General features: G+C 51.4%; 1 protein-coding gene and 1 pseudogene across 2 annotated transcripts in view; one reads left to right on the plus strand and one right to left on the minus strand.

Moving 5' to 3' along the window:
- Window positions 1-2395: 2395 nt before the first annotated feature.
- The window catches only part of EPHX1 (epoxide hydrolase 1), a 39553-nt gene continuing 24513 nt past the window's right edge, over window positions 2396-17435 (plus strand). The window contains exon 1 of one of the 2 annotated variants that reach the window (XM_061187346.1): window positions 2396-2520. The gene's annotated coding sequence lies outside the window, so the exon portion shown is untranslated. Of the gene's footprint in view, window positions 2521-11696; window positions 11802-17435 lie in introns of those variants that run through there. The other variant, XM_061187347.1, reaches the window with a different exon arrangement.
- Window positions 10463-10928, minus strand: LOC133087752 (small ribosomal subunit protein eS19-like; annotated as a pseudogene).

Raw genomic sequence — 17435 nt, forward strand, 5'->3', positions numbered from 1 at the left:
ATAAAAGATGTTGTTTCCTTCCAGTGAATCAGGAATTGATCTACAATTTTTAGCCAAGATTGTTCCCCCCAACACATTATTCTTCATTCTCCCTGATGTACCTGGAAACTGTCCAGAAGTTTGTACAGAAGAACAGCCTTTGTTCTGACTTTTTAAAAATACATAATTTATTCTAGAGATCACTTTATACCCATTCTTTCACTCCATAAACCTTTCAACAGCTTTTGACCAAAAGCTGAAATCTGATTGTCTAAATTTTGCCCTGCTGAGTTGGACTCAGTGCCTTATTTATTTACTGACTGTGTATATATAGACTGTACTTTGAAATATCTTGCACTGTCCTGGATTTCATATTCTAACACTGGATGAATATCTAACCAAGGAGGAGGATATTAGGATACAGGAGTGAGGAGTGAGGTTACAACCTCAGTGCAGTTTTTTAATATAAAAATAACAGTTTTCTTGAGATATAATTCACATACCATAAAATTCATCCTTTTAAAGTGAACAGTTCAGGGCTTCCCCGGTGGCGCTGTGGTTAAGAATCTGCCTGCCAATGCAGGGGACACGGGTTCGAGCCCGGGAAGATCCCACATGCCACGGAGCAACTAAGCCCATGAGCCCGCAAGCCACAACTACTGAAGTCCGCCCACCTAGAGCCCGTGCTCCGCAACAAGAGAAGCCACCGCAAGGAGTAGCCCGCGCCCCGCAAGGAAGAGTAGCCCCCGCTCTCCGCAACTAGAGAAAGCCCGCGCGCAGCAACAAAGACCCAACGCAGCCAAAAATAAATTTTAAAATTTATATAAAAAAATAAAGTGTACAATTCAGTAGTTTTTAGTATATTAACAGAGTTATGGTGATACACCATCCTCAATATCTAATTTTAGAATGTTTTCTTCATCACTGCAGTTTGAAGAGTAACAAATTTTGAGTCCCTTGGTAAAATGGCCAGAGGCAGAGCAGCTTCTGTCTGAAAGATGCGGGGGAGGGATGGAGGGATCTCACAGCCTGCACGTTTTCAAGGAGCACAGAGATGCCAGAGACTGCAGGGATGAGAGAAGGCTTTTGTAGGAGGGTGTGGAATTAAAGAACAGTAGGATTTCATGTTTGGATGCAGGAGAGCATCCTTTTCAGGCATGCTGCATGAACAAAGTTTGGAGATGTGATTGAATTGAGTGTGTTTGTTAGCCAGGAACAGCCTCTCTTCATTGAAATGGAGAGTTCTTGGGCCAGGGTGAGCAGTAAGTTTGGAGGCCAAGGGGGTGAAATTTATCCTGAAGTTGTATGCAGGGTGACAGTCAGAAGCTTAATATCCCTGTAACAGGCCCTGGTTCTGGTCTGCCAGCTGTGATCTTGAGGATCCCGGGTGTTGAAACTGCATCTGTGAGCACATAAAAGCGGTGTTGGAGGAGTTGTGGGGCGGTGACGAGGAGCGATGACAGAGGTGACAGGGTAGGTTTTCTAAGGATGAAGGTCTGGGGATTAACGGTTGTTGCAGAAGTCAAGAGCCAAGCATCCACTGGCCTGAGCGCCCAGCTTCTGCTGAACGGAAGTGGATTGATTAAGTGCTACTCTCCAGGGGTTGAACTACCCGTTGTAGACCTCATCCTCACCATGAAGACCTCTTTGGGTTTTGTTTGTTTGTTTTTGTTTTTACATCTTTATTGGAGTATAATGGCTTTACAATGTTGTGTTAGTTTCTGCTGCACAACAAAGTGAATCAGCTATATGTATACATGTATCCCCATATCCCCTCCCTCTTGAACCTCCCGCCCACCCTCCCTATCCCAACCCTCTAGGTTTTCACAAAGCACCGAGCTGATCTCCCTGTGCTATGCGGCTCCTTCCCACTAGCTATCTATTTTACATTTGGTAGTGTATATACGTCAGTGCTACTCTCTCACTTCGTCCCAGCTTCCCCTTCGCCCCATCCGTGCCCTCACGTCCGTTCTCTACGAGTGCGATGAAGACCTCTTTGAATGGGTCTACTTTCACCCAGACTAATGCTTCTCAGACTCTCTGTGTTGAAAGACAGATTTGTTTGTTTTTAAATTTCCCAATCTGTCCTGGACCAATACACGTGTAAAATACAATAGCAATGAACGGCTAGAAACATGAAACAAGTCATACAACGTGCAACCTTGGGGTTTGTTTGTTTTTTGATTCAGTGGACAAAGTTACTGCCTGAGTTACTAAACACTTCGGCTTCGTTTCTGTCCTCGGGTCAGCGGACAGCACGTTGAGAGCCCTCTTCCAAAGCAGAGGCGGAGCTTAGGGAGGTGCAGAGATTCGCCCGGGTCGCTCAGGTAACAGGGGCGGAGCGCGACTGAACCCGGGTCGCCCCGCCGCCCTGGGCCCGGCCCCGGCCCCGGCCCGCCCCTCTGGGAGGCCGAGCCGGGGCGGGGTCAGCGCGGGGTTGGCAGGGGATGCGCGGATAGGGAGCCAGGGAACCCGGGGAGCCAGAGCCGGAGGGACCGCGTACCTGCTGCCGCCGAGCCCGGGAGCCAGGAGCAGACGACCGTAAGCGCCCGGGGGCGTCGTGCGCAGTTTCCGGGGCCCGGGCGGCCGTGACCGCGCTCCCAGGGTGCAGGGGTGGATCGCGATCCCGCGGGCTGGGGGACGCTGTCGGCCGGCGCCGTCCGGCCAGGGCTCCAGGGAGACTTCCAGACAGGCCTCCACTCCCTCCCGCTTCCCCGCAGCCCGCAGCTCCGTCCAGACCTAGGCTCCGAGCGCGCCGCTCGGCCCCCGCCCCCTCTGGCCCGCAAGCGCTCCGGACTCCGGGAGAGGCCCGCGTGAGCCCTGCGAGCGGGCTCGGGCCAGCGGGGGAGAGCAGCGGGGCCCCGTTGCCTGGCTCTCCTGGAGAGTACTGCTTCCAGGGTGCGTCTGGCTCACTCAGTGCAGCTGCACTTGTTTGTCACCGGCGTACTAAAACCGATCTCAAGTCTCTTAGCTGAGACGTGCTCTCTCGCCATCTCTGTGCGCCGCCCCAGTTTTTCTCTCACTCCCCTTGCTCTTCTCTCTCGAGAGAAGGCCAACTTGCTCAGCTCAGCGCACAGGAGAGGAAACCTGGGCCCGGGGTTAAGAGTTCACCATGTAGCAGGAGCCCAGGGATGTGATCAGTGTAAACGCAGCAGAGACCCGAGACTCCTTTAGCCTCACTACCCGCAGGAAGCTGGGGAACTTAAGCCTCCGGCCCCTCACTTGCCCGGCCCTTCTGACGTCTTCGGGGTGGAGGCGCGGTCAGAGACTCTAGCGATGTTGTGATCCTAGTTTTGACTTCTTTTAAAGCTTCGTCCCCCACCCCCTTCACTCTCCTCCACTATATAAACTTCAGGCTCCACAAAGCCTGTGTGAGCCCCTGGCGCCCGGATGCGCAGACAGCCTTCTCTCTGCCCTGCCCCCCTCCCCGCGCTGCAGCTCGGTGCCGGCTCCGCCGTGGAGTGGGTTGGGGGGGGGGGACCTCTGCATTCGGTACCTCAGCACCCAGTACATCGGATTTACGAGCTGTTGCGGGAAATTGCTGAGAGCATTGGGATTTATGCCTGTCTCAGTGCCGCTCTGCAGACTCCTCTGAATTCAGCATTAAAAATAAATTTTGGCAAGAAGCGGCACCGCTCTGGGAAGTAGCATTGTCTTCTGGTATGGTGGTTGCTTCCTTCAGGGAGTGGGGGCTTGGGGACGTTGTGGGAGCCTTTCACTAGCCCCAGCAGGTCTGATTTAGCAAAAAACAGTTTTTCCTTCTCACATGTCCACACCTAGGCGTGGGCAGTGCGAGCGGACTGACCATTGTGTGCAGGCTCTACCCCGGCACGGGGGCTCAGCAGGGAGCATGCCTTCACGGAGTCTACCGTTCTGCTGGGGGAAAGATGGACGATACGCACAATAAATTTGTAAAATATAAACTATGTTAGAAAGCGATGTGGGAGCAAAATACAGCACTGAAAAGAGAAGTGGGGGGGGGCGGGTAAAAGAAGGCCCCCCTGAGAGGGGATATTTGAATAATACTGAGGGGTAAGGGGGTGGCAGACTGCTATCTGGAGTGATGGTGCACAGGTCAAGCAAGTGCAAAGGCCCCATGGCAGGCATGTGGCTGGCATGGATGCACTTTATATCTGTGTTCGCTGAGTGTGGGCCAAGCTGCCACCAGGGTCCTTTGGTGTGAGTGAGCTACTGGATAAACTGAACTGGCTCAGCCTGAGAACAAGAGGCTCCCCCCACCTCCAGTTCCAGGAAAGGAAAGTCTTCCATGGGAAATAATTGCTCAGCAAGGCCGCCAGGGTGAACTTCAACACCACCTGCTCCAACCCACATGCTCCCTGTGTGATCCCACCTGCCTCCCGGCTATCCCTTAAGTGCATGGGCTGGTACAGACTTATGGGAGTGGGATGTCCGTGGTAAGAGACTGAATGGGGCCTCTTTGGGCAGAGGGACCTTTAGAGAAAGGGCATCGGATCACTGGAGGAAGTGGAGTGCCTCCCCCAGCCCCCTCCTGTGGTGTCCTCGTTCATGTCTGAGGTCTAAATCCAGCACCAGCTGGAGGGCACAGGGGGCCCCCATGTTATCAATACACGGTGACCCTCCCATCGACATAACCCAACATGCCCAGGCTTAGTCATTGCTGACTTGCACCTTGACTTTCCTTCCAGCATCCTGGCCTAGCCCAGACATGGGAAGGCAGGGGCTGCCCAGATTCCAGTTCTCCATCCTTGAGCTGAGATACTCAAAGACATGGAACCCAGCTGGGCTTACAAAATAAGGCAGGGCTCGGTGTGAGCTGCTCACTACTGCCGAAGAAGGAGCCCAGAGCATACCCACTCAGGCTGGAGTGGACACAGACAGAGCAGGCCTGTGGTGACTTGAGGGGTCTCTAGGATCCCATGCTCAAAACCCACCTCTGATAGGACCCTACATCCCATCATAGTGATTCATTCCTTTGAGAGGTGATACAGTGTTGTGGAAAGAGAATTGGCATAGGAAGAATATCTGGCTGGTGTCCCAGCTCTGCCAGTAAGTTCCCCTCTGGGGACCTCATCCATGAAATGAGGTTGGGCTATATAATCTGCAAGGCTTCTTACAGATCTAATATGTAATGATTCTGTGGTTAAGAATCCAAAGGGATCTTCAGAAAAGGAAAGAGGTTAGTGGGGAGCTGTCAGCTTTGATGGGGCCTGGGTGGTCCTGCAGCCTACGCCGGGTTTGCTGCGGGCAGCGTCAAATAGAGTGAAGGGCCTGGCCAGGGTGTAGCGGGCAAAAGCCCAGGCAGAGGTCGAGGGCCCAGGGTTGAGGCAGAAGTGTCACTACCCAGGCCAGCTGGCCCCATGGGTCACCTGGGGGCTGCTGGTGGATGGTTCTTGGCCTGAGCCCAGTGGTTTAGGAGCAGAGGCTCCAGGGGCTGTATGGTCAGGTGGGGAGGTTGCAGCAGGGAGATGGCGCCCCAGCAGTTCCCCCAAGAGGGAACCAAAGCTTTGCCAAGGATCCAGCCCCCCACCCCTTCCCTGAGGAGGGAGTGCTGGACGCTGTCTTGTCAAGGAGAGAACGGTACGATCCTGCCCTTGGTTGCCTAACTGAACGCGCCATTGTGCAAACCAGGTTCAAACTGAAACAGCCCCTTCTGCCGTCAAGGTTACAGTTGGCCCTCCGTATCCCTAGGCTTTGAGGCCGTGGATGTGGAACCCAGCCATACGGAGGGCAGACTGTACTCCGCCATTTTATATAAGGGACCTGAGCATCCACCGATTTTGGTATCTGGAGGGTGCTGGGACCAATCCCCCACGGATACTGAGGAATGACTCTATGTTTACTTCCTGAGGGAGGTCATAGTTCATCCTTTGTCACCAGAGAGCAGCTGTTTTCACTGTCCAAGGTCTAGCCTGTGAACACTCCTCTAGACAGGCTCAAGGACCTGGAGTGGAGTCTTCCTGTCCACTGGACCCCATTGTCTGTCTTGGCTTTGCTGTCAGGCAGTGGGCACCGTTCTCGTGAGGAGCCATTTGAGTGCACGGTCCAACTACTGCAAAGCCACACGTGTTAGGCTCAACTGAAAGTGCTTGCATTAGGAAAAAAAAAATGCTCTTCTATTTGGGGATTTCAAGGACTTTCTGGAGGAATCTGTAGCTAACCCACAAATGGGAACCATGGGTCTTGTCCCAAGTCAGGAGCAGGACTTTTTAGTACCTTTAGCGTTTGGGAAGATTGATAAACAGACTGAATTAAAATATCTTCTTGGCACTTGCAAGCTGGGTTAACTTGGGCAAACTGTTTAGCCTCTTGGAGCTTCATTTTTTTTTTTTTTTAATTTTTATTTTTGGCTGTGTTGGGTGTTCGTTTCCGTGCGAGGGCTTTCTCTAGTAGCGGCAAGCGGGGGCCACTCTTCATCGCGGTGCGCGGGCCTCTCATTATCGCGGCCTCTCTTGTTGCGGAGCACAGGCTCCAGACGCGCAGGCTCAGTAGCTGTGGCTCACGGGCCTAGTTGCTCCGCGGCATGTGGGATCTTCCCAGACCAGGGCTCGAACCCGTGTCCCCTGCATTGGCAGGCAGATTCTCAACCACTGCGCCACCAGGGAAGCCCTGGAGCTTCATTTTTAAATCTCTTTAAAACAGAAAACAACTCCGCCTTACTTCTTAGGGTTGTCGTAGCACAGGAGATGATGTGCTTATGGAGTCTTCCCACCACCATGCCCCAGTCCAGGGCTTCTTGGAGCTTCCTCAGAGGAGGTGGTGCTGCCCAGACGCGTCCTCATGTTCTGGAAGGGTTCTGAGCGTCCCCGCCGTGGGCCCATCAGGCGGGCTCTAGCCAGGCTGTGGCCTGCACTGTGAGCCGTGAGGGCTGCAGGAAGCCAATGACCAGGAGCGGGAGGCCAGGTGCCTCCGCGTCAGAGACCTGCGTGGTGCTTCTCAGTGGCTGGGCGTGGGCCTACACCCTTCCCCGAGGACCACCACCTCAGGGTGTCCCCCGGCGGCTCAGCCTGGGACGTGGCTTTCCAGGTGGCATGAGTGACCTTTGCGATACTGGGTGGGACTTTCCGATTGTACTACCCTTCTCGTTAGAACTGGAGAGACTTGGACCTTTTGGAAAGTAAGAGAAACACTGATTCCAGCACCAAGCTCCGTGATTAACCCCTGAGTGCCAAGGGCTCAGGGAAATCTGACGCTCTTACCAACTCTTTGGGAGAAAATGGATGTATTTTCCTGCTTTCCAGGTTTTCTGCCTGTGAACCAAGTTGTCGCTGTGAGGAGGCAGGAGCCGGCAGGCTGGCCACCGGGTGGGGGAAGGCGGCCCCCTGCCCTCGGCCGGTTCTGTGCCTCCTTCCCACAGGTGGGTCTCAGGGTCACAGTGATACTGTCAAGATGGAACACCTTAATTTCAGAGTTGCCCCCCTGGACCTTTGGTTGAACTTCAGAAGTATTTTTAGCCTTTTTTGACTTTTTATTTCTTTTTGCAACCTAGACATTTCCACAAGCAAACTGACCCCATCAAGACACCAGCAACCCAGAATATTCCTCTGAACTCAGACCCTAGTCCTTCGGGCTGCAGTACGTGAAGCACAGGGACCCTTTCAGTGCGTTTCAGACAATAAAGCCAGCTCAGGTGACTGTGCTGTGGCCCAGCTCGCAGTGCTATCCTGTTACACACTATTGAGGAAGCTTCCAGACTGGGAGCACATCGCTGAGGAAAAGCAGACTTGGGGAGGGGAGGGAGGAGAGAGAGTGTGGTTAATGGTGGAAAGGAAATCAAATAGGTGTATTATACGGCCCACGCCTATTATCTCCTGAAATAGGAGTCTTTCTCTCCTCAAATAGAGAATGCCACGTATTGAAATTCCAGGAAGGTAATGTTTTTTCCTCATAGGCAGTGAACTGTGTTCCGCTTGGGTTTTTTCTCTGGTAATTTAGAACCAGTGGACAACTTGACAGAATGCGAGATGGAAAGGATTCAAATGAAACTCCTAGAGCGTGAGTGTGTGAACCCTGCAGGGTGGAGAGAGTCTGCTCCCCGCTTGTGTTGTTTAACTAAAAGTCTGCATGGCAGCTTGTGTAAATGAGTTTGTGGTGGCCCCTGCTCCCCCAGCTCAGGGGCATTTAAAATCTGTGGAGGTCAGCATCCCCTCTCTGAAGGTGCTGTGGGCCAGCCAGCCCACCCATATGATTCCCCCCCTTCACCCATCCAGACCCTCCAGGCAGGTGCTGAGGCTGCCTTCACTCAGGCCCCAGAGCCCAGAGCCCCCTCCTTATCCTAGGCCACGCTTCCCTCACTTTCTGCATTCCAGCCACACTGGCCTTCAGGCATCCTATCCGCCCTGGAACCCTCTGCCCTTCCCTCTTTCAAGGATCGCTCCTAACTTCCCTTCTTGGTTCAGGTAACACTTCCTCAGGGAAGGTTCCCTCAGCTTCAGGGTGGGCCTCTCTCCCCGACCTTTAGTGTCCTCAGGATTTAAAAACAAAACGCGAATGCCTGTGACAGCTGTTCCCTGTGCGGCCACTTTCCCTGCGTTCATTCAGTAAGGGATGTACTTTATTCCACCCATTTTGCAGGTGTGGAGACTGAGGCTTGGAGAAATGAAAGCACTGGCCTAAGTTTACCTAGGCTATGGCTGGTAAGGGATAGGGCCAGGATTCAAAGCAGACCCTGAGTGCCTGACCACCAGCCGAGCTGGCTCCTGAGTCCATGAAGATTTTCATCAGATCAGATCAGCAGTCAGTAATTGTATTCTTTCTGTCTGTCTATACAGGTGTGTGTATGTGTGTGTGTGCATATATATATATATATATATATATATATATATATATATATATATCTCGTTGGGGGCATGGGAATGCGGGCAGGGGGCGGGGAGGACCCTCCAGGGCACACAGTGATGTGCCTTCACTCAGGCCCCAGAACAGGGTTCCCCATAAGAAGGCTGCCCCCCACACTGTTTTTACTTTTTTACCTCCCTTTGTTTTTGCCTACAAACGACGTGTTTCTTTTCCTGCCAGGCTGCTCTCCCGGGGCTTGGCTCCAGATCTTTCAGGGAGATAAACATGGCCCTTGTCCCAAGTGCAGAACATTCTAATCTGTCCAGCCCAGCTGACCTTGCCCATGGGCCTCGTCCACCCCAGCACCGCTGGCCACTGGGGTTCCGGGAAAGGCCTGTGTGTGGAGAGGCTGGTCGTGTGCTGGGCTGTGCAGAGTTGGGGAGGCCCTTCACCCAGGGTTTTCCCCCATCTATCCTGGGCCAGAGCGGTCTCCGCTACAGTGAGCTTGCCTGGGAGTTTCGGGCATCGCTGTTGGGGAGCCCCTGGGAGCCCCAGGCTTTGGCCAGCCTTCGGTGCACGTTGCTGGAGGGACGTTCCTGGTCTGGGTGGCCTTCCTTGGCATGCCCACCTGGAGCGGAAGGGAAGCCATCTGTTTTCCCCTTTCTGCTGGATATGCCTCTCCCCAGGGAGGAGCAGCAAGGCTGGGTAGGGCGGCGAGGGGCCGAGACTGAGGAAGCACACAGACCCCCAGCCCCACCTTTCTCTGGCCTGTAGTCTGGGGGCACACAGTGTACCCCTCTGCCCCGCGGTTGTGGACCGCTGGCCAACTACTTCCCCAGAAGGAACATGAGGTTATCACACTCCTGAGTCTGAACCCCTGTCAGGAAGACGTCAGACAACAGGGTGGAGGGAGGAATCCCCCGTGCAGGCCACAGCTGGGCCTTCTCCTCGGGCTCAGGTCTGTGTCCACCCTCTCGGCCTCTTCTCTTGAAGGACATTTGGGCATCCAGCCCAAGCCCAGGTACATGGTAAGAGTTGGAGTTAGCTAGTAGCTTTCTATGATTTGGGGAGCATTTTCAGATTGTGAGGTCCTCACCACCTGCCTGGGTCCGAGGGAGGAGACTCTCCGAGGGCAGGCTGGCCGACCCGCCCTTCACCCCACTGTGTTCAGCAGGATCCTGAGGCTGATCGTCATCTTTCTAGGTCCCCAACCCTGACATGTATAGTGCGCCTGGGATACCGGCCCATCTCTACAAACTAGGCTCAGAAGTAGGTCGTCTATAATTCCTCAAGGAGAATTCAGCCATCTTTCTGTTCAAAAGGTCTGATAATGTTCAACGCTGTCATTCAAAGAACTTTTAAATTCATTCATTCAACAAATTTTTTTTTATCACAAGTTGTCAACAGCACTTTATTTATTTATATAAATTTATTTATTTATTTTTGGCTGTGTTGGGTCTTCGTTTCTGTGCGAGGGCTTTCTCTAGTTGCGGTGAGCGGGGGCCACTCTTCGTCGCGGTGCGCGGGCCTCTCACTATCGCGGCCTCTCTTGTTGCGGAGCACAGGCTCCAGACGCACAGGCTCAGTAGTTGTGGCTCACGGGCCTAGTTGCTCCACGGCATGTGGGATCTTCCCAGACCAGGGCTCGAACCCGTGTCCCCTGCATTGGCAGGCAGATTCTCAACCACTGCGCCACCAGGGAAGCCCAACAGCACTTTATTTTGTTCTAATGCTTCTTGTTGGCAGCTGCCACCTGTCCAGCGATTCTGTCCAGATCTCTCTGTCCCTGAGGTGTCCGTTTGTAGCCCCCATCTTGGTCCTTTCCCACCTTTTTCAGTCCCTCCAGGGCTTGGAGAACCCGACGGGCCATGCTCTTGGAGCCTCTGCCGAAGTGGCTGGGCATGACACCGTTTCCCTGACGCCCACCATAGATCTTGGTCATGGAGCGCCCCCACCACCGCGCTGCCCTGGAGGTACAGGTGCCGTGCTGTGGAAGCAGCTCGTGTGTAGAACCAGTTCTTATCGTAGGGAGTGAGCTCTTTGTACTTGGCCGGCTTGACAGTGTCCACCCATTCAGGGACTTTCAACTTCCTGGACTTTCTGAGGAAGACTGCCAGAGCTCTGACGAACTCCCGCTGGTTCACGTCTTTTACAGTAACTCCAAGCATTGTGCGGCCTCCGAGCTGCCAGCCTGGGGAAAAGGCCATTCAACAAATATTTACCGAGCATCCAATAAGTGCCAGGCACTGGGGACACAGGGGAGCCAAAGCAGCCCTAGTCTCTACCCTCAAAGAGCTTCCTTCCAGTGGGGGAGACCCCTACCAGTCACACAGCCTCATAGACAAACGTGACAGTGACAAGGGGTAGGAAGGAGAGGTGCGTGGTGCTGAAATAGGCTTGGAGGAGGGACACGATCTGAAATCAGAAGGATGAACACAAGTTAAGGAGTTGAGAAGGGACGAGAAGAGCATTGCAGACGGAGGGGAACCAGCATTTCCGCGAAGCCCTGCAGCAGGAGGGAGCAGGTGAACACACAGGCCTGAAAGGACAAGGGGTTCGGGGCTGAAGCCTGGGAGGGGTGTGGGCAGGTCAGACCACACAGGCCTTGAAGGTCACCTTAACCAGTGTTGCTTTGTCCCCAGAGTAGCAGGAAGCTATTTAAGAGTTTTAGCAGGGGGCGCGACAGGGCCAGATTTGCATTGCCAAAAGATCGCTCTGGCTACAGAGTGTATTGGAGGGGGCAGAGCAGGGGTGAGTGGACCGGCTGTAGTCCAGGGAGAGACGGGCACCTGGGCACCTGGGCGGGGTGGTGGTGGTGGAGAAGGATTGGGGATATAATTTGGGAGGTAGAGCTGCCGGAACTTGCCGAGAGATTGGCTGTGGATGAAATGGAGGAGGGGGGTTTCAAGGACATCACCTGGGTTTTTGGCTTGGCAGATGGAAGGTGGCTACCGCCAGGTACAAGGAGAGGGAACCCCAGAAGAAGACAAAGTTTAGGGAGACAAGTGCAACTTCAGATGCTCTGGAGGAGGTTTTGAGACATTGAGGAACTATCGAGTTGACAGGTGAGTGCCTGGGTCTGGAGCTCAGAGGAGGTCTGGGTTAGAGATGCTCATGTCTGTCATCTGTCCAGAGGTGGCAGCGGGAGCCATGTGCACAGAAAGGACAGCCCCGTTTGGACACCAGTTCTTCGGCAGCCAGTGTTTCTCCCACAGCCCAGCCAGCTTTCTTCACCCTGTTTCATATGTTCGCCAGGCCCCCGGCCCTCAGATGCCCATGGGTTTCTGAGTTTCTGGATTCACCTTTGTCTCCAGGGCTTCTTGGCCACTGGGAGGTCACACCTCAGCTGCTGAGTGCGTTTGCGCAGTTCTGGTGCTGCGAGGTGTCTGACTCACTGTTGGCGCTGGATCACGGGGAAGACTCACTCTTGTGGTTGTCCATATTTTTTAAACGTATAATTATTTTGTTTTGGGGTAGATAGTACATGCATTTGGTAAAAAAAAATTTTTTTTTCAACATGCAAAAGCATATTCAGTGAAAGTTTGTTTCCTCTTTGCTGTCTTTTGAGAACATACCTTTATGTGATTGGGGCAGCAGGAAAATGTTCATTTATCATATAAATGTTCCAGAGACGGAACAGTAATAGAGCATTGAAAATTTTGAAGACTGGGCATTTGTTCTTAAGAGTGTGTGCCCTGGGGGAACTTGATATATTTTCTTTCCCCCCTGACTTTCTCAATTAGTTGGGATTATGTTAGGCTTTATATAATAGAAAACTCAAAATAACAATGGATTAAACAATACAGAAGTTTATTTTCCTGTCATACAAAGGAAGTTTGGGAGTAAGCAGTCTAGGCCTGGGCTGGTGGCTCCATGGTGAATGCAAGATCCTTCCATCATCTCTGATTTCCATCCTCAAGATCACTTCATGGTCCAAAATGGCTACCAGAGTCCAGCCATCATGTCTGTGTCCCAGGAGGCATGAAAAGAAAGGGGAAGGGCAAAGGGGTGTGCTTCTCAGCTGAGTCAGGGCTCTCTACATAGTCTTCCACACACATGCAGGACCCATGTACTCTTGTGTAGGTTGTTCACTGGATGCCATTCATATCATCAACATCATGGATTTATATTTTATTTACAAGTGATTTCTAGCATATGGCAAAAGCAGTATATTAGGTTCATCTTCTGATGGTATTTTGAGGAATGGATGCCTTTTCCTAATTCAAACAAAGGTACTGTCTGGGTCACAGATGGCTCTGCCTCAAATACACTTCCAGCTCTTTGTCAGCACCTAATCACCCTGTCATACTGAGTTGCAAAGAGGGCCAAGAAATGTAGTGTTTAGCTGCGCTTCTCCAACTAAAATAAAAATTCCAGTGCTGAGAATGAAGAGGAAAACATAGCTGGCAGTCTGCCACACTATCAATCTGAGGGCATATTTGCTGGAGCAGCCCAATCACTAAGGGCAGCTGGGGTGGAATGTTGGTTTTGAGTAATCTCCTGCCCTGGCCACCTTTTTCTCATGCAACCATGAAATACTCACCTCCCAAGTATATTTCCTTTCCTCACTCCCCTTGGCATCTAATTTACAGAAGGGTCATCTGAATTGCAAACACAATTTCTAAGTTAAACTCCTGGGTCAGCTTCAACATGATGAAGTAACAATTCATAAAAGAGATAAGGTAGGGACTCCTTTCAGCTAATATAGAAAGAAATTAAATGACTGCACTCCAAAGTTTGTAATCGTCAACTCTACACTGAACATGGATGTAGATTCTTGTGGTTCTTTGCTTACACCATGCACTTTCTTACTTCCATGCCTTTGCACATGCTCTCTTTTCTCCCTAGATTTATCCCCATTCCACCATTATTTTCTGCCTGGTAAACTCCTATTCATCCTTAAAAACCCTACTCAGTGACACCCTCCTCTGTGAAACCTTTGTGGCAGACTTACCACTCTAACTTTGCACACTTCTCTTCCATCTGTGCAGATATATTGTATCTATCATTAGAAAGGTGTTATTTGTTCATCTGTTTGTCTGTCCTACTAGAGCATGAACTTCAGCAGGTACAGGACTGTGTCTTGTTCCTTGTGCCTGCAAAGACCCCAGCTCATAGTCATGGGTAGCGTCTACTAAACTGCCCTTTGATCCAAAAGCAAGTTTATACTTACTTTTCCAGCACCAATACAAATCTCTTATTTACTTTAAAAGAACAAAATGACTTCTTGATACTTTACATATTCAAATTACAAGAAAAGAGTTTTCACTTGAACTTTCAGTATCAATCTAAAAGTGAATCGTGGGTTTCCCTGGTGGCGCAGTGGTTAAGAATCTGCCTGCCAATGCAGGGGACGCAGGTTCGAGCCCTGGTCCAGGAAGATCCCACATGCCGCAGAGCAGCTAAGCCCGTGCGCCACAACTACTGAGCCTCTGCTCTAGAGCCCACGTGCCACAGCTATTGAGCCCGTGCGCCTAGAGCCCGTGCTCTGCAACAAGAGTAGCCACCGCAGTGAGAAGCCCGCGCACCGCAACGAAGAGTAGCCCCTGCTCGCCGCAACTAGAGAAAGCCCGTGCACAGCAACAAAGACCCAACACAGCCAAAAATAAATAAAATAAGATAAATAAATTAAAGAAAAAAAATAAAAGTGAATCGTATGTTTTTCTTTTTAATTCCATCGGTATTTTTATTTATTTATTTATTTATTTATTATTTTTGGCTGCCTTGTAGTGTTTAGCTGCGCTGTGGCTCCAAGAAAAAAATGCTTTCATTCTGAAAGGCTACTCCCCGCTCTCCAATTCTCTCAGCAAAGTATTTTGCCAGTACTCTGGAAAAGTGCATTACAAACAAAACAAAACAAAACAACTTAATCGGATAAAATCTATTTTCTGAACTTTTGGAGTAGATGAATTAACCTCCAGTTTCAGGTGCTAGCATAATAAAGCAGGCACTCTCGTTTTGCATTGTATTACTTCTGAATTTTTCATGGTGTCTCCTAAATATTGATGTTTTGACGTAGATAGAATATTTTCTACACCAGCAGAAGCGGACCACACAGAAGAGATAAATATAGCTTTCCTTGGAAACGGGAAGGCTTAGTAAACAGAATTCTGCTCTCTAACGCTGAGAATGTAACTTCTCAGAAGAGTGGGGACTACCCAGGTACACGTACTGCAAAACACTGGTAGCCAAGATGTATGTGGCCTTGTGCTTTCCTTATCCTTCAAGTCCGTCCTTGGTGAGGGCACATGGGGAGGCCAGCAGATGCCCACACCATGCACTTTCCTGCTCCCAGCCTGCTTATCCCTAAGTCATCTAATAGGGATAGGGGTCCTCTGGGGTCTCTTCCTGCATGAAGAGTCCACACAGTAATAAGGGCTTTGGGAGAAGGGGAAGGAACACACATTGGTAGAGTGCCTGTTTTGAGCCTGTGAGGTCGGTGTTATCCCCATTTTACAGAGGAGGCCACAGATGGTCAGAGCAGTTTGGTAACTTGTCCAAAGCCCCTCAGCTGGTAAATGGCAGAGCTGGGCTTTTTTTTTTTTTTTTTTTTTTAAATATTTTCTCATAACTTTTTCTTTGATCCATGGCTATGTAGAGATGTGTTTCTTTTTTTTTTAATTTATTTATTATTTATTTATTATTTATTTTTGGCTGTGTTGGGTCTTCGTTTCTGTGCGAGGGCTTTCTCTAGTTGCGGCAAGCGGGGGCCACTCTTCATCGCGATGCGCGGGCCTCTCACTATCGCGGCCTCTCTTGTTGCGGAGCACAGGCTCCAGACGCGCAGGCTCAGTAGTTGTGGCTCACGGGCCTAGTTGCTCCGCGGCATGTGGGATCTTCCCAGACCAGGGCTCAAACCCGTGTCCCCTGCATTGGCAGGCAGATTCTCAACCACTGCGCCACCAGGGAAGCCCAGAGCTGGGCTTTGAACTACTCAAACAGGGAAGCAAGCTAGAAGATCCTTTACTGTAAACTCCAAAACATTCCCGGTTCTTAAAGTCAAAGGTAGTCAGAGTTGCTGTTGGTGGGGCGATGTCTCATGGAATGGGGGTTCTCCAGGAAAGCCAGGCTGGCTCTTCAAATGGGAACACCCAAGTGGGCCACCAGGCTTCCCCAAACTCTCAGGGTGTTTGCATTTCCTTGATGCATGGCAGGACGGGGTGACACCTTGTTCCCGGGGACCCAGTGACTAGGTCTGCCCTCTAATGTCCCACCCTCCTCCAGCAATCAGGCTTACCTGCGGCTGACTTCTGAGTCAGTAGTTCTCACTGAGTAGAGAACCAGAGCCCGGGTGGGGTGCCACAGTTGAGGGGCAGCATACAGGCTTATAGGGAGGCCTGCGACCGTGGCCACCCCACACTCGTGACTGCTCAGCGCACCCCTGCATTGTTAAGGCACATGCCCAAGTCTTGCTCTTGAGGCCTCTCTTTTCTGGGCTACATAAGGACCTGTCCCCTGTCTGCGCACTGTATTCACTGGGGAGTTTAAAAAATAGCGTTCGGGCTCCAGCCCCCATACCAAAGGAAAGCGCTATCCTCAAGTCTCTTACTACAGATTCGTTTTGCTTGTCTTTGTCCTTTATGTAAGTGGAGTCATGCGGTGTGTGCTCTTTTGTGTCTGGCATCTTTGGCCCAGCACTGTTTGTGGGATTGATCCCTGTCACTGTGTGTAGTTAGAGATTGTCTGTTCTCATTGTATGGTGTTCCCTTGTGTCAAGAGACCATCATCTGTGGTGGAAGGACATCTGGATTGTTTCTAGTTTTCGGCTTCTACAGATCGGATCGGATCGTGCTGTTACGGACATTCTCGTTTGTGACTTTTGGTAAACACGTGGACACATCTTGGTTGGATCCATACCTAGTAATGAATTGCTGAGTCACAGCGTTTGTATCTGCCCAGTTTTAGGAGGTTCTGCCAAACAGTCTTCCAGAGTGATTGTATGAAAGTCTCCTGTTACATTTTGATTCATCCTAGTTTCTCTCTAGCATTGTTACCTCAATTCCAATTTTGAGGGGACCCTCCACAGACCCTTCCATCTTAAAGGTCAACGTCTTACCTGCGTCCAGTGGTAGGACTAAGGCCCACCAGCCAGAGGTAGGCCTGAAACCCCAGCTCTGCAGCTTCAAGTGTGTGCCTGCACTGACACTTAGCGCCTCTGTGGGCAGAGCCCCGTGCTTGGAGCCAAGGGGAAGACAGAAGAAACAGAAGATCGCATTCTAGCTGGAGGGGACAGAGGGGTCAGGGGAAGATAGGAAAGACACCTGCAAGGAAGGTGACTCGGATGGCACGGCAGCGTCTCCCAGCTTCCTTCCAAGCTCTCAGCAGTCCCACTGCCCCAAGCAGGCCTGAGCTAGCTCATAACCCCCGGTGACCTTGAGCAGAGCCATGTGGTCTCCCTGAGCCTCCGCCCGCTCTCTTTGTCACGACGGGCTTGGCTATTACAGTATTCAGTTTTGTAGTTTATCGGCCTCCTGTTACAAACAAGGCATGGTGGGGATTTGGGGCTGAAAAGGACAGAATCCCTGCCTTTGAGAAGCACACAGTTTCATCGTACAGAAAAATCCTCCCCAAGTAACAAAGCATAAGGAATAGAGGTGGTCTGGGGAAGGGTGGGTTGTGGGTCTGGCTGTCTGCATTAGAATCCTGACACATTTCCCCTCCAACCCCACCCCCTTTACTGGCTGTGATCTCAGACAAGT

Source organism: Eubalaena glacialis, chromosome 3, assembly GCF_028564815.1.
Source record: "Eubalaena glacialis isolate mEubGla1 chromosome 3, mEubGla1.1.hap2.+ XY, whole genome shotgun sequence".
Lineage (NCBI taxonomy): Eukaryota > Metazoa > Chordata > Mammalia > Artiodactyla > Balaenidae > Eubalaena > Eubalaena glacialis.